Source organism: Garra rufa, chromosome 23, assembly GCF_049309525.1.
Source record: "Garra rufa chromosome 23, GarRuf1.0, whole genome shotgun sequence".
Classification (NCBI taxonomy): Eukaryota; Metazoa; Chordata; class Actinopteri; order Cypriniformes; family Cyprinidae; genus Garra; species Garra rufa.
Window position 1 is genome coordinate 10,802,183 of NC_133383.1, and position 6,283 is coordinate 10,808,465.

Genomic DNA, 6,283 nt, shown 5'->3' on the forward strand with positions numbered 1-6,283 from the left:
ACGACTGCCTGTGCGCCAATCAGAGTGAACGCAATTTTGCTCATTTAATATTCATAAGCCACGTCTTCACCATAGTAGGATTATCAAATCCGTCTCTCCGCCTCCTGCTCCCGGTGATTGGCCTGCGGAGACTCACTGCACATTTTCAAATCATAGCAAGATACCCGTGTGGACATTTTTGCATGCCAATCAGTTGGAACATTATTTTTTTTATGACTTAGAGCTGCAGAAGGGAGATTTCGCCGCTTCTGTTGTCGATTTAAAATGTTAGGAAATCCAAAGTCATATTCCCATCTTTAATTTCCATTCGATTAGATCATAAATGTTGCGCAATCTAAGGCTTTTCGTTTTTTTTTTTTCTATGGTTTCCAGATGTGTGCGAGTTATTTTAGGAGCCGGATTTAAAACGGACCTCGGAGCTGTTGGGCTTTTAAAGCCCCCGCGTGTGTGCAAAGGTTTTGCAGGAGAAAATGGCGACTGTGCACAGAAACATTTCACTTGTGTCACAACAACCAAATGTTGCCATTGCTGAAATCTACACCGCAGAAATGGTGCAAAATGAATCTAGTTGCAGTTCCAGTTTACTATTATTCATTATTTGGTTTAGGTATTTAGTTGTTTCTTTTAGTGTGAAAACGATTTAAATATTAATAAGTCGAAAATACATGTTATATAACAACTATCTTATATAAGTATCTTATAAAATTATCTGTACACTTGGATTCATAAATATCACAGACACAGAACATAACCTCAGAAATCGTGCTTTAAACACCAGTAAGCAAATATAATAAACAGAACATTGCACTTATATTATTATTTATTAAAAAATAAATAAATACATAATGACAAAATAGTAATAAAGACCATATCTATCTATCTATCTATCTATCTATCTATCTATCTATCTATCTATCTATCTATCTATCTATCTATCTATCTATATATATAGACACACACACACACACACACACACACACACACGTATATGTGATCCTGGACCACAAAACCCGTGATAAGGGTCATTTTCACCTTTTGAAGTTTTCCAAATGAAGTTCTTAGCAATACATATTACTATTTGAAAATTAAGTTTTGATATATTTACAGTAGGACATTTACAAAATATTTTCATGAAACATGATTTAGGCAAAAAAAAAAAAAAAAAAAGATAATTTTGACCCATACAATATATTTTTGGCTACTGCTACAAATATACCCACGCTACCCAAGACTGGTATTGTGGTCCAGGGTCACATATAAGTATTTTAAAATTTAAATAAATATCTCCCTTCTATGACTGAAACAAACTAATTTCACATATTGCAAATATGACAGATGTTATATTTTGCTGTAACTTGTGCATTGCACAGGATGTGTTTACCAACATGCACACAGATGCACAACAGTTCAAAACACCTCAGTATATATATATATATTAATATTCCTTTGGGAGAGATGTGTGTGTGTGTGTGTGTGTGTGTGTGTGTGTGTGTGTGTGTGTGTGTGTAATAGCTCTGTAACCTAGGCGACGCCTTTCAATAAATGGTGCTCTAAAATCTGTCATAGTGTATGACCTAAAACATTTGTTAAACAGCTTGGTGTCATCATATACTTTGAAAAGAACAAAGGCTCTTCAATGGTTCTTTTCTTATCACAAACCATATTTTTGCTATATAATATTCTTGAGTTTGCTATATGATTGTTTTGAGGTTAAAAAGTCTTGTTTTTACATTACACATTCTTCTAGTGAAGATCTCCTGGTTTCTTCAAAGCACCAGTATGGTTAGTTCTAAATGAATATAGTATAAAAAGTAAAATCTCATAGGACATCAGCCTTAAACCCTCCTCAATTCTAAGTGGAACATTTACATCTAAGATCCTCATTCCAAAGGCAGGTTCCTGGTCCTTAACATAATGAAAATCAATCATGTCTTCAACCACACTGCTATCTCCTTATCCAGACCCTTGCGATTTCACAACCAGATCACAGCAGCTCCCTCCCCGCCTGTCCCCTCCCCCATGAAAACATTAAACCCCCTTCTATGGGCAGCTCTTTCAGGCGGGAAAGTCTCCACATCTTGCTCGTGAAGTTCTCTCATGTCTGTATGCTCCTGCAGGACTAGGATGGGGGTGGGTGTAGTAGGTGTGGCCGCTGAGTTTCAGATAACAGGTCTCATTTGAGGACTGTTGCCAACCTTAACTTCAGTTGAGACAGGAAGGAAAGGGGCACTGTAGTGATCTGTGCTGCGCAAGATTACAAAGCTGCAAACTAAACATACACGTGAGAGTGAGATCATTGTGCATGTGTGATCACGTCACTGAGAAAACACACAACACAAGTGTACAATGAGATCCTTACAACTCATGAGAACCATCTCAATGTCCTCAGTGTTTGGTTTATTTTAGGTGCTAAACACCTACACACTGCAAATCTGTATGTGTTTACTTACGAAGAATTCCAGAAGAGTTCCGATGTTTCTACAGACAATCAAATTATACAATTTTAGTAGCTTATTAATGAATCTGAATGGATTTATTGTTCTTCTGTGTGGTACACTGTAAACAAAATCTGTAGAAATTACAGTATTACTGGCAGCTGGTTGCCAGTAAGTTACTGTAGATTTAAATTTATGCTATTTACTGGCAACAGTTTGTTCAAAGTTAATTGAACATTAACATTAACAAGTCTTTATCTTTACAGAATAAAACTAAAATAACAGCCTCATGCAAAGCATTCTGGGAACCAAAATCTGAAGGAAAAAAACAGAAAAAGGTTGATGAAGGTTTCTGGTTCCCAGAATGCTTTGCAGTAGGTTGTTATTTTATAGTTTTATTCTGTAAAGACAAAGACTTGTTAATGTTTAATGTTCATTTAACTTTGAACAAACTGTTGCCAGTAAATAACATAAATTAAAAATCTACAGTAAGTTACTGGCAACCAGCTGCAGAACTACAGCAAATTTTTTACAGTGTAACTAGTGTTCTGTTTGGCTTCAAGGGTGCTATGCATTTGCTAGGGTGTGATTGGTTTTAGTGTGCTGTTATGTGGCTGTTGAGGTGTGCAAATCCATAGCGACACCCTAGAAACCATCTAGAACATCTCAAAAAACACATAACACACTAAAATCATTTACATCCTAGCAAATGCATTACAACACCCTAGAAACCACCCAGAACACCTATAACAACATGGTAAAAACCACTTACACCCTAGCATATGCATAGCGACAACCTAGAAACCACCCAGAACACCTCAACAACCACATCCCAACACATTAAAAACACTCACACTCTAGCAAATGCATAGTAACAACCTAGAAACCACCCAGAACACCTAATCAACCATATAACACACTAAAAACCACTTAGACTCTAGCAAATGCATAACAACACCCATTGAAAACACCCAGAACACCTCAACAGCCACAAAACAACACACTAAAAAACAACTTACAACCTAGAAAATGCATAGCAACAACCTAGAAACCACCCAGAACACCTCAACAACCACATACCAACACACTAAAAACTACTTACACCCTAGCAAATGCATACAGACACCCTAGAACCAACCCAGAACACATGAAAAACACACCTACACTCTAGCAAATGCATAACACCCACTGAAAACACACATAACACCTCAACAGCCACATAACAACACACTAAAAACCACTTCCACCCTGGCAAAAGAATGCCAACACCATAGAAACCACCCAGAACACCACCACAACAACAACATAACAACACTAAAAAACACGTACACCCTAGAAAATGCATAGCAACAACCTAGAAACCACCCAGAACACCTCAACATCCACATAAGAACACACTAAAAACCACTTACACTCTAGCAAATGCATAACACCTTAGAAATCACCCAAAACACCGTAACAACCACACAACACACTACAAATTTAAAATGCACACTACAAAAACATTACAAATGCATAACGACACCCATAAAAAAAAACAGAACACCTCAACAGCCACATAAGAAAACACTAAAAACCACTTACACCCTGGCAAAAGAATGCCAACACCATAGAAACCACCCAGAACACCACCACCACAACAACAACAACAACATAACAACACTAAAAAACACGTACACCCTAGAAAATGCATAGCAACAACCTAGAAACCACCCAGAACACCTCAACAACCACATAACACACTAAAACACTTACACCCTAGAAAATGTATAGCAACACCCTAAAAACCACCCAGAACACCTCAACAGCCACATAACAACACACTAAAAACCACGTGCACCCTAACAAATGCATATCAACACCCTATAAACCACCCAGAACACTTCAACAACCAAATAAAAACACACCAAAACCGCTTACACCCTAACAAAAGCATACCAACACCCTAAACCACCCAGAACACCTCAACAACCACATAACAACACACTTAAAACCACTTACACCCTAGTAAATGAAACTCTAGAAACACCCAGAACATGGAAAAACACATAACACTCAGCAAATGCACAAAAAACTCAGCAAATGCATTGCAACATCCTAGAAACCAACTCAGAACTATTTTCTGAGTGGGTTTAGTGTGTTGCTGTGTGGTTGTTGCTTTTTACAATGTTTGTGCTTTTGTGGTGACTAGGGCGTTGCTATGTCTTTGCTAGAGAGTTTTGTTTTGTAGTACTAGTGTTTGTTGCCATGTGGTTTCTGGGGTGTTTCCAGTGGCTGCTGGGACATTGCTATTTGCTTGGGTTTTCTGAGTGGGATTAGTATGTTTCTATGTGGTTGCTAGGGTATTCGCAGTGGTTTCTAGGTTGTTGTTATGCCTTTGCTAGGGAGCTATAAATGCATTACTATAAATTTGCTTGGGTTTTCTGAGTAGATTTTTGTTTTGTTATGTGATTGCTAGGATGTTGTGAGTGGTTTCTATGGTGTTGTCTGGTTGGCTTCTACGTTGTTGCTATGCATTTGTCAGGATTTTCTGGTGGATTTTGTGTTGTCTGTTGTGTGTTCTCAGTGATTTTTTGTGCATTGCTGTTGTGTAATTTTTAGTCTGTCGCTCTGTGGTTGCTGGTTTTTTTTAGCTGGTTGCTAGGGCGTTACTATGTATTTTCAGAAAGTGTTTAGTGTATTAGTTGCTAGGGTTTTGCTATGCATGTGGTGGTTGCATACTGGCCCAAGTCAAAAGAGTTGATGCCCAAGTCGATTGGGTCCCTCCTTTGCTCTCTATTTTTTGCTTTCTTTCTTTCTTTTTTTCTGAAATTGTGGTAATGCTAAGTTGCCACATAACTACGGTATTTTCTTAGAAACTAATGCTACTATGGTACATTTTTGCAAGGAAATCCTTTGTTATTCTATGATGTTGAAAGATGCATTGTGAGGATCAGTATAAATAGATTTACAGTGGGATGCATTTGATGAGTAAGATTAAGATACTCAGGTCACCTTGAGGTATTTCCAGTAGCTTGAACAAAAGCCTCTTTGAGGGGCAGCACTTCCTGTGGTTCTATCCAACCATCTGCCACAACATCTTACTCACTCGACGGTCTTCACATTACTCTCTCGATCATTATATAACTTGAACACAGGCGTTTAATTAAGACTTATTTTGTAGCAAGACTGCAGCTTTGATTTTGGTTTGATTTGTCTGTTTGGCTCCAGTCAAACAACCCAGACCTGCACAGGCACGCAGAAGATGATGATGGTGAATGCTAAAAATGTAAAACATAATAATTGTGGTGCAATCTAAAATCCTGCCAGTAGCAGAGGTTGATGCAGTGTGATCAGCCTTGATAAAACATACAGCAATGTTCTCATGCAAACATGGAGATTAAACTAGTTCAGTAAAGCTTCACTGATGTGGTCAGGAGTCCAGGACAGACGGCTCTAGTGATCTCAGTCATTTTGGAAGTGCAAGTGTAACCCAGTGACTATATGGATCATATGGATAAGTGGATTTCTCCTCGAGCGAATGGCTGCCTGCCCATCTGGACGTGCACGTAAAGCCCAGATTACACAGAGTAATGGTGATGCAGCAGGGGTCAGTGAGAGGGGAGCAGACAGAGCTCCTCTCCAGTTTGGTACGGACTTATTATCTGGAAATAGACACTGTGTATTATGGATATTTTGGCATATATATGCACCTTTTTCATGTCTTTTCTTACATTATTTAGTGGAATATACAGTATCTCACAAAAGTGAGTAAACCCCTCAAATTTCAGCAACCATTTTAATATATCTTCTAAAGGGACAATACTACAGAAATGAAACTTGGATATATATTAGAATATAGTCAATGT